The sequence below is a fragment of the Alligator mississippiensis genome, chromosome 14 (genome assembly GCF_030867095.1).
Source record: "Alligator mississippiensis isolate rAllMis1 chromosome 14, rAllMis1, whole genome shotgun sequence".
Classification (NCBI taxonomy): domain Eukaryota; kingdom Metazoa; phylum Chordata; order Crocodylia; family Alligatoridae; genus Alligator; species Alligator mississippiensis.
Window position 1 is genome coordinate 37,641,827 of NC_081837.1, and position 15,202 is coordinate 37,657,028.

Below are 15,202 nucleotides of genomic sequence, written 5' to 3' on the forward strand. Positions count from 1 at the left end.
CCCCAGCCATCGGACCATGAGGTGGTCGAGGCCACAGCTCCCAAGCTTAACCATGAGGACATTATGGGAGACCAAGTCAAACGCTTTCTTGAAATCTAGATATATGACATCAACCTCATCTCCCTTGTTCAGGCAATGCATCACCTGGTCATAGGAGACAAGGTTGGTCAGGGAAGACCTCTCAGCAACAAAGCCATGATGGCTGGCATTCAGAGGGTGCCATCTGTGAGCCTTTTGCTGATGGATCCCTTGGTGATTTTCTCCAAGATCTTTCCAGGGATGGATGTTAAAAAGATCTTGGAGAAAATAGTCGCGTCCTGTGTAGCTTCTAGCTCAAGGCAGGAACAGGGACAGCAGAGGAGAGCTGGTGCGTAGGCAATATCACAGGCTGGTCATGGAAAACAGGTGCTTTCTGCGAGGGATTGATACTGGTGTGGGGGTGTCTGGCTGATGTTAACTGAGGGCTGTATGGGTGTAGATGAATCAAGGAGCAAAACGCCTGCAGGAGGAGAAGGATTCGGCCCTTTACTGAAGCGGGGAGTGGGAGCAGGGGTTAAGAAGGGACAGTCATGTAATTCAGACATCACCTGTCCTGGGCTGACACTGTGCTCTGCACAAAGGCCTGCTGTGGGCTGAATCTGTGAGCACTTCACAGGGTGTAGCCCCTTCCTGTTTGTGCTGGAGCCTTTTTGCAAGGTGAGTGGGTCAGCTGGACAACTGAGTGGTTATGCAATTGCTAGGCTGATCAGGAGGATGGGCCAAAGGCAGCTGTTAAGCAGAGCCCAGGGCTCAGCATGCATTGCAGCACCCTTTGTGCTTGCTCCATAGGGAGTATGAGTAGGACATAGCCCATACTGGAGCCAGGCATCAAAGGCCTTCTATCAGCCAAGTGTCCTGCCTATCTAGTCCTCCATACCTCTGGGCATCTGGGAAACACAAGCCCAGAATGAGTCTTTGAGAGGAGCTGCAGGCAGATCTTCTTTGCCACTGAAGTTGGTTTGAATTGTGGGTGCACCCAGGCTGCGGGGGACGTGGATCTGTGCTGCTTTTCAGATCACAGCCTCACGCCAAGCCCTGATGTTGCAGCTCTTGATAGGATGGGATCGTGCAGGCACAAAAGGGTTAACAGAGCACCTTGAGGCCTGGAAAGAGGCCTGGGCTGAGCTTGCAGGGATTTCCCTAGTCATTACAGGAGAGGGGCTGCAGCTGGGGTTAATTAGGAGCAGGTGATAAAGGGAGGAAGCTGGAACTGCTCTGGTTCCCTGTCAGGGGAGGATGGCTGGGCCCTGCTCTGCTGCTCAGAAGCTGCTGCCTGTCACTTTGGTCTGCTCTGCCTGGCATCTGCATGGCAGGAAAACAGGTAGGAAATGGCATGGAGTCACAAGAAATCCTCTGTCTGGAAGGGCTGGTCCCCTGCTCCCTGCTGGACTCACTGTCCAGCTGTGCTTCCCTTGCCCTGCAAGTGCTGCCCTCCGGGTCTCCCATCTCAGGGGTACCTGGAGCCCTTTGTAGGAAGGGTCTGTTTGTGGTTGAGTGACACAGTGGTCTTAGCCTGTCCTAGCACCTGGGGTTCATCGGCCTCCATGGCACTAGGTTATACCTGGAGCCCTGCTGTGTCTCTGAAGGCACTGGCTGCTCTCCTGGCTGGCATTACAGGCACAGGCAGACATGATCTGGCAATTCAATAAATGGCAGTGGGGCTGAGGCGGCAGTGACTGAGAGCTGTGTCCAGAAGTGGGCTGCCCCTTGGAGAGGGCATCAGAGAAGTTGGATGGGCTCTGTCTTGTTTGTAGAGACAAGGAGCTCACCACACTGGAAATGGATGTTTTTTACTGATTGTCTTCTGCATTGGTTTGGGCAGCGTCAGGGGAGGCCGAGGGTTGAGTCAGACCACGGGGGTTCTTCTCTAGAAGTGGCCTGTCCAGCTAAGGACGGAGATGTGTCCTTCATTTCAGTGTCTCAGCCTTGTTATACAGATAGGGGAAACTGAGGCACAAGTCTGGCAGCAGAAGCCTGCTTCATTGAGCAAGCCAGGATTAAAATCTGAGCTTCATCAAGCCGTTAAACTTCCTTGGTCTGCTCAGGGTAGTGCAGTTTTGGCATTGCACTCAGCTGGCCTGTTTGTACCTGGATGTGGTAGCCTGTGAGGTGGTTTGTGACTGGTGTCTGATGCTTTGGGAAGCTGGGGGTGACTGTCCTGCTGCCCTTGCATGCATGAGCTGTCTCCATGCCTCCTGCCACATGGGTCTGGGTCTAAAGCTGCTGCCCAGTAACAAATCAAATCCCATCCAAGCCCTGTGGGGCCCTGCTTGTTCCCTTGCATGAATGCTGCTAACTTGTTAGCAGGCTCTGAAGCCCTGGCAATTCTGCTGCTGCACTCTTCCCTTTGGGACCTGCAACAGGTTGTGTGCCACTGTGGCCTGATTGGACCTGGCATTTCCATTACTGCCCCTATGACCCTACTCCTTGTCTCTCTCCGTCCCCTGCTAACTGCTTCCTCACCCCCTTGCCTGTATAGCTGCTATGGGGGGGCTCTCAGGCTGGCAGCTCCTAGAGAAGCAGAAGAGATACCCCTTAATCCTACCTTGCCTCCTGTTTTGCAGCCAGATGCACCGTTAGCACGGCATGGTGGGACATGCAAGGCCGGGGGGCAGGAAGAGAACAGCACTGTGTCCCCCCCCCCCCCCCAGTGGGTGCAGGAAGAGCTTGTAGCGACACGGCTGTGTGGCTTAGTTTGCTACCTTCCTATCTCTGGGGGCATCTCTGCCCCACGGGTCCTAATCAGACATGACAGCAGCGTGCCTTGGACTTGACTCCACACATCACTCCAAGCTACTCAATTAACAGGAGCTGCTTCCAGATAGACGTGTCCTCTAGGAATGTCCCTGTGGGGATGGGCCGCTCCAGAGCAGAGCGCTGCCTCGGCAGAGCCTCGAGAGAGCGCCTGACCCTGCCGGTAATGAGCCACCTCTGGCACTGCCACGGCTAATGAGTGTGGCCCTAAACTGGAGTCTTGTGTGGGGTGGGCATTGGCAGTGATTTGAGGGCTCAGGACTAAGGGAGCCTGAGGCCAGGAGTGATGTGCATTGGGCCAGGGCAGGATTTGCAGCATGGCAGAAGAATGAGCAGCTCTGCCCTGCGGCACGGTCCACGCATCGTGCCCGTTCCCTGCAGGCAGCAGGGCCCTGGCTTGACTGGCTCCTTGCTCCTCTGCTCATGAGAGCATGTACTAGATGGGGGAAGTGAGCTGCTCCAGCATGAAATACAATGGTTTTATTTTTGCTGGGCTCCTCTGTGCATTGCTGGTCTTGTGCCTGGCAGTCTGCTCCTTCCCAGGCAGTGCAGCTTCGGGTGTTCCTGCTACAGACTCTCCAGCCTGCAAGGCAAAGGAGTGGCCTGGGCTCGGGTCTCCAAAACCAGGGGTCTCCTCACAGCCTCTTGTTTCCCCTGTGCAGGTATCAGGGCAGGTCTTTGCTGTGTGGGAGCTGTCGAAGGAGAGAGATGCTGTAGCACCAGCTTTAATGGCTCCATGCTGGGGAGTCTGGTAGAGGAGAGAAGGGCTGAGGGCTGTTGTATGACCTCAGAGAGGGTAAGTGTCCTGCATCACGGAAGAAGACCGCCGCTTTTCTGCAATGCCCTGGAGTGCTGTGAGGCACCAACTAGCTGGATCCTACTGCTAGGGAGGGGTTGGAGGATGCTTGCATGTATCCTGCCTTGATGGGCTGGAGCAGGGGTGGCCAACCTGCAGCTCTGGAGCCACATGCAGCTTAATATGCATCTCCTTGAATCTTTGCACAAGCACACGGTGACCAGCACTGGGCTGGAGGCAATGCAGCCAGGGTGCTTGGGAGGGGACAGGGCTTAGCAAGGGTGGTGGGTGCAGCACTTGGGTGTCAAGGGGACCAATGCAGTGCAAAGACTAGTGCATGCTGCGGGGTGTCCCGGCTGAGTGCTCACGAGGGAATTCCTGCCCCTTTGTGGGTAGGTGTCTACAGCTGTTTGCTTGTGGGATGCTGCAGGTTGCTTGCTGCTGTCTCTATGGCTTTTCTGCCATTCCTGAGCTTGCACCATCCTTTTGCCACTCATGCTGGTTTCTTCCCACCCTCATGGGTCCTGACTCCACCTCAGCTGATGGCCTGGGGCCCCTTTGCACCTGCAGATAAGCTGATGCTACATCTCCTTCTCTGTGCATGCTCCTCCCATCACAGACACCTGCTCCATCCTTGGGGTCCATCCTTAAGCATCACATCAACTACATGTTCCTACTGCCACAGGCTTGGACCCTGCACCCAGCCCTGTGTTCCCCTGTAGTGTGTGCATGTTCATACAGTCCCTGCACTGTCTTCTCCTCCCACAGGTCAGGGTGGAAGGGATGAAAAAGGGGGCTGCGTGGGTGCAAGGCTGCTTCTTCCACACATGCACGTGGCTTCCTGCTGACCCGAGCCGGGCTCTGCAAGGGCTTTGCTGTGAAGTGGGTGGCTGAGTGCTGACGTTTCTCTCCTTGGCTCTGCTTTCTGCTCCCTGTGAGCCCTCTCTCTTTTTTTTTGCTAGCTCTGAGCACAAGGACAAGGCTGACTGTGGAGAAAGCAATCAATCAATAGGAGAAAAAGCAAATGTTCCCCCCCCCCAACGAGGAGAGGACAGAGTTGGGCTCGAGGCAGAGCTTTAAAAAAGGATAATGAAAAGCTTGAAACTTTGATAAGATCACACTTGTCAAAAAAGGCTTCTTGGGAGGAAAATTACTCAGTCCCTCCACATTCATCATCCTCTGATCGGTTGTGAAACACCCGCTGGTTCATGGGGTTCACGTAAACCATATCTGGCTTCTAGGGTGCCGTTTGTAGCCTTGAGTTATTACTAGACTGGGGAGGGAGGGGGGTGGGTTGGGGTTTTTTTTAGGCAACTTTCCAAGTTCTTCCATAGGCAGAAATGACAGAATCTACTGATTCCATCCTAATTGCAGGAGCCAGCACCTTCTCACAGCTGCCTCCCAGTGCTAATGGCACGGAGTGATGTGGTACAGCCGCAGAGACCTTGATTGTGGATCTGTGCACATCCTTCCTTCTAAAGCATCTCTCCATTAAAAGGCTTCCCCTACCATGTGCACATGCACACCTCCCCCCTACTGTATGTCAACAGTTTAGGGTTAGACAGGCTAGAGCTACTGAATTTGGATCCAGGGCGCTGAAGTGACAGTCCCTGTCCTATTGCGGAGGCCATGGTGACATCTTTGGATCTCTCGCATGTATTTTAACAAACTGCTTTGTGTCCTTGCCGTGGCAGGACATCAACAGTGTCCTTGTTCCTCTCTTTCCTTGTGGCAAATCAGGCTGTTCTTGGTATTTTGTGACATTGTTCTGGTCGCTGTGCAGGAGGGTTGCTCATAGAATTGGAATAGGTTAGACCAGTGGTGGTCACTGTTGTTAGACTCAAGTACCCCTTGGAAAATGCCAGGTCTTTGCTTTCACTTGTTTCTTGACTAGGGAAAAAATAATAGAGCAATTCTGCTGCTGCAGAGAACTCAGAAAGAATGCAGCCTATACTGGATCCCTATTTAAAATCTCTGGGTTTACTAGTGACTTATATAGGTGTTTACACACCCAATAGTGTGTGGCACCCTTAAAAGGATCTCATGGCAATCTGCTGCAGCACCTTGGTTGGGAATCACTGGGTTAGACAAGCAGTTGTAGAGGATGCTTTAAATAGGGGATGATGCTGGTTGAGCAGGAGGCTGGACCAGATGACCTCCAGAGATCACTTATAGCCCGACTATCTGTGATTCTATGGATAGGTAATGAAAAGGCAAAGTTATGAGGCCCCTCAATGTCCTGCCTCCCAAAAGCAGCATGGTTTTCCTTAAGATCAGGCTGCAGCTCCTGTTCAGTCCAGGCCCAAAGGAGTGAGGGAACTGATTGAATTGGCAGCAGTACATTTTTCAGCAAGGTAGCCAGGGCCTGGGAGTTTGCCCCCTGCTCAGCTGTAGAGGTTAAAGTGGTTTATTTGCAGATCCCCACCTGCCACTGCCTTGAGGGCGTCTCATTAGTTTAGCTGCATGACTTAATTAAAAAACCTGAGCCCTGAAAACAGCTCTCTGCTGTGCCCTGCCTCTGCCAAGGGCACAAGCTGTGTGCAGCCCATCAGACTCACCTGGGGCATCACGTTGCCAGGCGGGACTGGCTATAAAAACCAGTGCCCCCAGATGCAGGCTGATCCCTTGTCTGGAAGGCAAAGGGGCCCATCCATGAAGGGGATGCTCTCATACTGCTGGGATATGAGCCCCAAGGAAGTGACCGTGTGGCTTTGCATACAGCAGCTGGATGGCAGGGCCTGATCTAACTGCCCTTTTCTGTTGGGCTTAATGAAGGCTGGGGGTGGGGGGGAGTTGCACATCTGCTCTGCTAGACATGAATCACTTTCTTCTAGGCTGCTCAAGATATAGAAGACAGGAACTTAACTGAATGAACTTCTAAGGGCATTACTAGCCAGAGTGGATAGAGAGGCAGGAAATGATGAATGCCAAAGGCAGAGCTGAAAAGGTTAGCGGATGACATGTCAAAGCAACACAGATACATCCTTGCAGCAGCTGGCCTTTGAGCTGTGGACTTGAGTTTAGGCAAGAATTGATGCCAACATGAGAGAGAAGATGGTACAGGGAGAAAAATCCTGGGTGCTGGGGAGTGGGGACACTTGCTGGTGGTTCAGTAGATGGCATCCTCCCGTCTTACAGTATCTTGTTAGTCCCCTACCTTGGTGCCCGAGGGTGCAGCAATGCAGCAGGGACCGTCACCTGGGCAGCATGCGACAGTGACTTGGACGCATGTGGCCAAGAAAGACCCTCAATGCATTTTGTGGGGGCAGTATGTTAGTATTTGGCCAAGGTGCTGAGGCAAAGTCCCTTGGGCTGAATTCCCCAAGTAGCTGCAAACAGATAAAGGATTTGACTCCCTTCCCTGTGATGGGTCTTGTCCAAACACAAAATCACACACCTAAATGGCTCGAACTGAACTGTTCTCGACACGGATGCGAGCTGGTCCAATTTGTATCGGGGAATAATGCATCGTATCCGTCTGTCGTTAAATAGATGCTGGGCTCCATCCTAGAAGTGGGCGCGTCTCGGTAGTAGATGCAGCAGTCCTCGTGGCTGTCTTGTTAATTTTATCTGGCGTTTCATGATAAAGTGCTATTTTAAATTGCAGACATTTATTTGATTATGAAAGCAAATTAAAAGAGAGCAGTCGACAGCAATTGAGATGGGTGTGGAATGAGACAGAGCCTGCCTCCGTAGCTCAGATCTGCTGAGAAGTGAGAGCTACTCCTGGGGAAGGCTCAGTACCTGGTTAATATCTATTAGGGTCTAGAGTCTGTTCTGCTAAATGTTTATGAGCTAAATTCTGCTGCTCGTGCGAAAGCTGAATGAGAGATGCAGATTTTGTTTAAAGCGCAACCTCCCCTGGTGGGAATTGCTAGTTTTTAGTGGTTAATATTTTAAAAGTAAGACCTGCTGTCCTGTGCGATCTGCAGGGTTTGTTTTGCTCGCAGCGTAAAAGCAACTGCACTGTCCTGCTTTATTTCTTTTCCTGAAAGCGTGGCTGAATTGCAGCTAAAATAAATGCTCAAATTCTCTAAACGTTTATTCAACCAAAAGCATGTTCGGAGATGGTGGGCTGTGAAGCTGTCTGGTTCAGTGCTAACCTTGAGGCAGAGGGATGTTGTAGGGGGCAGGGTCACTGTGTGGGGCTGTTTTATCTTCAGCATCTGGCTGCCTTTGTGCTAAGAAGATGCCACTTTTGTTGGTGCCGGAGCATTGCTTAGCCTGCAATGAATAGAGGTGCTTTCTGGCAGCAATAACATTATCTATTGGAGTGAGTCACTGGCAGTCCATGCAGGGTGAAGTGGGAGTTAATGTAAGTGGAAGCATCTTCGGGGACAGAGGGACTTTGCAGGAGATGATGGGCGAGAGGGGAAATCCAGCAGGGAGCTGAGCCTCACAGATGCTCGGGGAGGATTAGGAGAGGAGCCTGGTGACCTGGGGGTCCATCTTGGCAGGACAGGTTGAGTTCTGGGTTCTGCATTCATCAGAGCCCCTGACTTTGAGCAGCTTCTGTGGTGAAGCCAATTTGTGGGAACCAAAACCTCCCCCCTTCCCAACATGCCCGCTGTGGTCAGCCCTGCCAGGCTTCACAGGGTGGTGGCAGCTAGCACAGTGTGAACTCACCCAGCCACCTGGGATCTCTTAAGTATATAGGAACAACCTTTGCAGAAGCAGGACGCTGGCAGCTGTGGTCCCCCTGCTTTACCTGTGGCAGGTGAGGCTGTGATGTCTTGGGTTGGGTCAGGCCTGCCTGCTAAAATCTGTTGCCTAACCTTTGCCTGGGATGGTTTGGATAGGGGTGATCCTACCTCAGGCAGGGGGTTGGACTAGATGGGATCTCTGGAGGTCCCTTCCAGCCCCACTTCTCTATGAACATGAACTCACCCAGGCCCTGTGAGCATGAGAGGGACAGGGGCTCCTGGAGACACCCTCCATCCCCTTGTATTGCCTCCAGCCCATGGGCTCCCACGCAGTGCATTCTCCCATCCGCCGTTAAGGACAGACCATAAAAGAAGCCAAACCCAAAGGAAAGGCAGGGTTTACCAGCTCTTCCTTCTGTCCCCACTTCTCCTTATTTTAGTCTTTTCCAGGCCTGTTTCCTCCTGGCAGCTCCATTCAGCCCCCTCTGCCTTCCCCTGTTCATGTTCCCTCTTCTTTCCCCGGTCTCTCCCTGTTCAGCTCTCCCCTACTTGCCCTTTTTGCTCCCTTTCTGTATGTCCTCATCCCTGCTGCACAGCTGGTTCTGCCTCCTGAGCAATCCTGCTGCCTTTCCCGTAGTTGCTGTGCTCTGGGGATATCGAGGCATCCCCCTCCTTCTGGACCCCTTCAGAGAGGCAATTGCATTCCTCTTTCCCTAGGGCTTTTCTGTAAGTGCCCGGGGCTGGCTTGTCCTGGCTCCACCCTAGAGTGAAAGCAGGCAGTAGTATCCTCAGGGCTCACATAAATGCTGCTCCAGGGATGCTGTTCTTGGTGGCTAGAAGCCCTGGAACGGGTGTGTGTGTGTGTGTGTGCGTGCGTGCGCGCGCACACACACACACACACATCTATCAAACCCTGCGCAGAGAAGCAGCAGTGCGGGGCCTATCATTAACTCCGCTCTGTGAGAGGCAAATTACAGACTTAGCGACACAATTAGGCCAACTCTATAGGAAATGGAAAAACAAAATCATTTCTCTGTGAATTCTTTAAACTCACCCCCTACCACCCCCACTTTAATACTACAGACATAGGTAAAATTAGCTACAGCTTGTATCTGATGGGGGTGATGGACAAGACTCGAGGGGGTGGGGGGGCTGTTGGTGGCAGACAGCAAAATCATTATCCCATTAGTTGGTGAATCTGGAGGAAGGGTCATGGAAAGAGCTGGACAGGGCTTGTGTGGCTTTTGCTTGACAGCTGTGCTGCAGTGAGGGTGTCCCTCTGTTTTTCCTCTCCGAGAGCTGCCCCTGCAGTCTTCCCGTCACCGGGATGTCCCCATAGACGTGGTCACTGACCCAGCTTGGGGCTCGGAGCTCCATGGGACAAACCCATCTTTTCCTGCGCTGCCACTGACCCAGGAACAAGGGTCTGAGGAAGTCAGTGCAAGTGAAAGGGTAGGTCCTTTTGGGTGATAGCCATCAAAATACATGACAGCCATGACCTTTGTTGTGCTTGGATTGCCCAGGGCAGGGAAGCAGGGTAGGAGAGACCTTCTCCTGTGGGAGACCCTTGTATGGAGTTAGGTCAACTCTCTGTCTTTCAAACAGGCCTTTTATCGTCCTTCTACCCTAGCTGTACAGGGCATCAGGTCGGGGGAACAGGCTGTTTCATCCAGTCCTTAGAACAACCAAGGGGAGTGCAGCAATGCTGGATCTTGGTGGGTCGCAGCTGCTCCTATGCCCCTCTTATCACAGCCTGGGCTGTTTGTTCCTGAAGGAAGGGGACAGACAGGCAGGACAAGCCTAAGTGGGTGCAAGGAGCCTGTGTGTGTAGGGATGGTATTACAGAGTGTATATGCTCTCCCTCCCCAGGGGCTGTAACGCCCAGCTCCATCCTGCAGTAAACATGGAAGCAACCCAGGTGCTGCGCCTCTGAGCTGCCTGGGACATGGGTGAAGCTCCAGGCAGGCTTTAGACCAGTGATCCTCAATCTTTTTTTGTACCAGGACCCATTTGTGAACATCAGTAGCCAGTCCTGACCCAGTGCCCATCACTCCTGACCCGCTGCCCCCTGGCCCACCCACGTGCGGGGCACAAGGTGGGTGTGTGGGGCACGGGGGGGACCCCAAGCAGCCCCTTGCAGGCTGGACCTCTGCCAGCCTGCAAGGGAACACCCACGGTTTCCCACCTTTTTCTCCTTTAAAGGTGGATCCATTTTTAAAGTTTGTTCGTGACCCTTTCATATATTCTTGTGACCCGCTCCTGGGCCACGACCCCGCAGGCTGAGAAACGCTGCTGTAGACCCCAGGCTGAACCTTCCTCGGGGAATGGAGGATCAGCCAATTGTAAGGATAAGGCAGGGGTGTAGGGAAAGGTGGGTGTAAAATAAATAGGGAAAAGGCAGCAGCTGGGGGTAGAAGACAATGTTGCGGGAATTTGAGTGATAAATTATTGCTGTGTGGCTCAGCTCTGCTCTGTGTAAGCTCTTGGCCTGCCCCCATCCCCACGGTGTCTGAGCACCTTCCAGTTGCACAGAAAAGCACCGTGACTAATCCCTGTCACCTGTGGCTCACTCTCCTCCTCTTCCAGGGGGGAGAGCCATGCATGCAAGAAAGAGGCTTGTATGGGTGGGGTTTTGTGTGTTCGCTCCGAGGTTTTGTTTGCTGGAGGATATTGGAGAGAGCAGGGAAGAGGAGTGCTTTATTCTGTGGGAGCTCACTACACAAGCTGGGGTGGCTCCAAGGAAAACGCCACCCTCCACGAAGGCCTCAGCCTCCTGGTATGCTGCATACCTAAAGAGGGCAGGTGTCCACCCCTGTCTCCATTGGCTTTAGGGGTATTTTGTAGATATCCAGGCCTGTTAGTACTTTTTAAAATGAAAAGAAGGGCTTCAAAGGCTGCTGTCCCTTCTCTGTGAAGCTGGGGGAGGTAGCAGGGGACCGGGCTGGCTACCAGGGGCACATCAATATGCCTGAGAAGCCGTGGGTTAGCCTTGGGGTCTCCAAGAGAGCCTGACTTCCTTCCTCAGTTGCTCCCTCTTTTGACAGCATCTGTCCCTCTGTGGTGCAGGTTGGCAGGGCCTTTTAACCTCCTGGGTTGGGGTCTGTAGGGGGAGCGCTGTGCTGTCAGCTTGTACCCAGCAAGCTGACGTTGCAGCCCGGACTGGACCGACTTCCCTCTCTGCAGTGGAGGCTGTCCAGTCTCTGCCAGCCAGGCCTGCTGTCCCTGGGTGAAAGCAGACCGCGTGGCTCCTGCGTGAGAGTCTCCTCCCGTCACCAATATCCTCTCGTGTGGCCGAGCGAGTCAATGGCAGATTCTGTTAAAATCTCACTTCAGCGGCAAAAGCTGCAATTAGCATTTAATGAAGCTTCTTGCTTTTATTTTTAGGTAACCTCTGATTCCCTGACTGTGTAATTTAGTCCTCCATTGCTCAGAGATAATTAAAGTATGTCACTATAATTTGCTTTTTTTAAAAGCCTGTAATTATGTTTTTATTGAGAGTAAAAAAAAAAAAAGGGGGGGGGGAATAAAAACAATGGCAGAGGAAGGGAAGGATCTGGGTGGTTAAAGAGGGGTTTCTCTTGACTTTGCTACCCAGGGGGTCTTTCTGGGATGATGAGTCTGGGCTCAGAGATGGGAGAAAACCCTCCCATGCATTAGCTTTGGAAATGGGCTGAAGTTGGACTGGAATCTCTTGCACTTGGAGCCCCAGATCCTGTCCCCACCAGCACTTGCCTGCCCCAGAGCCATCCCCAGTGCAGATGTAATTTTTATCTATGAGTATTATCCTGGGTGTTTATGATCCTTGTTGTCCTAACATCTACCTGTATTGCATTCTTTATGCAGCACTCCTAGATCATTGTACCTGTTCTACAGATCGGCACAAGAACTGTAAAGACTAAAGGCTAATCCCAGCGAGGGATTTATTTATTGCAACCCTCAGCACGAGCTCCTCATTCTTAGCTTCTTGCCCCCCCCCCCCCCCCCCCCCCCCCCCGAGTGGGATCCATTGTCCTGTGTTAGGGACTGGTGCTGCTTCTGCATTGTGTGGGGAGAGGCCATGGGTTCGGAACAGCCAGCATGTTCGTGGGGGTGAAGAGCTCACTGGTCAAGTTCATGGATGACACCGAGTTATGGAGGAGCATGGTCACGCTTGAAGATAGACTGCAAGTACAGGTGGACCTAGACAGGCTGGCAAGTTGGGCAGATCAGAACCAGATGAAGTTCTACGTTGAGAAGTGTAAAGTGCTCCATCTGGAGACAGATAATCTCCAACATATTTACAGGCTCGGTGGTGCCAAACAATGCCCTCCTGGTGGGTTGCGGATGGTTTTGCTATATCCAGTTCCACGAGCTAGTGGTGTTAGGAACCTGGAGTAGCTGTTCCGCCTTTATGAAGATCAAATTCACTTCCAAAGCTTGATTTGTCCCCCATCATTTTACTCTGTCATGCTGGCGCGTGTTCAGATGAGTCTGGGTTTGTACCTCATCTGTCATGTAGAGAACATGGCCAAGGAGTTCTGGATTAGAAAGGATCTCAGCTGCTGCCAGGGTATGGGTGGTGATAGGACATGGTGAGATCTCCATCCCATCAATCTTTCTCTCTTTCAGTTCAGAGGTTCCCTTTCCTGATCCAGCTGGAGAGGCCTGGAAATGCGCCCCAGGGTTTATGTTGCAGGGCTGGGGGAGGACAGGGGGATGTTTGCATGGGATGGAACAGCCAAGTGTTTCAAGATCTTGGCATCTCTCCAGCACGCTGAACTGGCTCAGAAAAGGCCATTGTTAATTGGCTCTAATGCTGGGTCTTAGCATGTTAATTCTAGCCTCTTCCTGCATGAGACACAACATGCCACGTTGCTGGGAGTGTGCAGACACGGGAGGCTCATTTGTTTTCCGTCCTTGCAGGTCTTCCATTTATCCGGTTGGTTAGGGAAGGAAGCAAATGATGCTGCTTAAAGGACACTTCGCTAATGCTTTGGGCCAAGTCTCCTTCCCTAGCTGCATTAGTTCCATGTCCCAAGAGCTTCCTTGGTCCCATGTATGAAACGGGATGTGTGGGTTAAGTGGGTTGCATCAAGGGGGAACTCAGTGGTGGATGTAGAGCTGCCCTTACAAGTCAAATCTTAACCCTCAGTGCAAAGCCACACAGTCCAAAGCTACACTGATAAGCAATGGGATGCTCTTTTCCAACCCTCCCATACTTTGGAGCGGCGGTGGAACTGCTCCTTGCTGTCTCACGGCTATAATGGCATCTGCAGCCCTACACATGGGGCACTCAAGAAGATGCTCAGTCTAGTTCTGGATGCAGCATCTCTCTTGTCTCTCACTTTATGCCCTCAATCCTCTGTGGTGCTATGCAGAGAGCTGCTATTAAGCACTGTTCTGAGCCTGCTCAAGGGAAGTGCTTTCCCCCTGCAGACTGGTCTCAAATGTGAATATGGCCATCTCGCCCCTAACCTGCTCACTTATGACTTGCTGGCTGGGAACAGGTTATTGGGAAAAAAAAACCCATTGAGTAATGAATAAATTCAACAGAATGGTTTGGCTTGCAGCCAATTCACAGCCACAAAGAGGCAAACCTGTGTTGTTCATTAGAATTATTCTCGTTGTTCCAATTTGAAATGTTAAAAGCATGGGCATTATTGGAATGAGATTCTTTAATACAGTGGTTCTCAACCTTTCTAGACTTGAGGCACCTCTCAATAGACTTGAGGGCCCCCTTAGCAAATGCCAGCTCTTAGCTTTCACTCGGTATTTGACTACAGAAACCTAACAGAACAATTCTTGTTGCAAAGAACTCAAAAAGAGCACTGCAGGGGCAGAATCATGGTTTTGAAGTGATGGGTTCCTATTTAAAATCTCTGGGGTTATCTTGCAAGTCATGTTTGCACACATTGCTTGGTACCCCCTGGTATGTTTGAAAGGATCCTGAAGTACCCCAGGGGGTTGTGGTTCCCCAGATGAGAATCTGTTTGAATCCATTACAAGTGGATGTTCTGAGCCGTGCAATTCAGATCTGCGCTGGCATTTCATTCCTTGTCAGTTTGGGGGAGTTCGGTGAACTTCGGGTCAATCTCTTGTGCTCAGGGAGATGGGATGCTGGCCTGAGCATTGAAGACACAGTTTCTACTGCCAGTTCCACCAGTATCCTAGATAGTGCACGACATTACACAGCTTCCTTGCCCATATGCTTCAGTTCCCCTGCCTGCCTTGTCTATTTTGATTGCAAGGTATTCACTTGTGTCACACTATGTGGGCACCTAGCACCAAGCCCATGGTCTTGGAGCAGATGCCCAGGTGCTACTGAAATGCAGATAGGTTTGGACCCATGTCCTCAGGGAGCACTTCTGCTTAGTTTTGGCTTTGTTCAGCATCCATTCCTGACAGCACCCAAGCATCCTCCAGGAATGAGGTCCCTTGAAGCAAGCCTTTTATAAGGCAATAGTATGCTGGGCCTGCATTCATGGCGTGTCATTGTCTTTTCTGAATCGGAGTGGCTTGTGCATATGTGGGCTTATGTGATATCACAGATGCTTGACCACACTCTGGAGGTGTCTGCTTGCGAGAACCTCTCCTTGGCTTCATAACAGGTTTCTGCAGAGAAATCTCCCACCTCTTGTGCTGGGGAGCAGTCCTCCTTGATGACAAAGCTGTAGTTACCTTCATGGGAACAAAGACAAGGAAAAGCATTAAAAATCCCACACATGATCCCCCTCCCCCCCTTTTTTTGTCGGTTGCTATGGGAACCCTACACACCGGATATACTGGAGTATGCAAATGAACTCCTTAATTAGTTCTCATTCCTCCATGCCCCCAGTGCAGCGATTTGATCATTAGATGAACATGCCACTTAATTATTGGAGGCTTAACCAAACACAAGCCGGGGTGACCTTTGGGAGGCAGCCTGGATTTGGAGCGTGTGATGTGGAGAAAATGGAAGCTAATGTTTGTAAGAAGTTTAAAGCATTAGCTG

At 51.7% G+C, this 15,202-nt stretch overlaps 1 long non-coding RNA gene across 1 annotated transcript in view; it reads left to right on the top strand.

Moving 5' to 3' along the window:
• The first annotated feature begins 919 nt into the window (after positions 1–919).
• Positions 920–15,202, top strand: part of LOC109282549 (uncharacterized) — an 86,271-nt gene continuing 71,988 nt past the window's right edge. The window contains exons 1-2 of the long non-coding RNA XR_002089555.2: positions 920–1,360; positions 3,456–3,589. This is a non-coding gene — a long non-coding RNA (uncharacterized LOC109282549). The remainder of the gene's footprint in view (positions 1,361–3,455; positions 3,590–15,202) is intronic.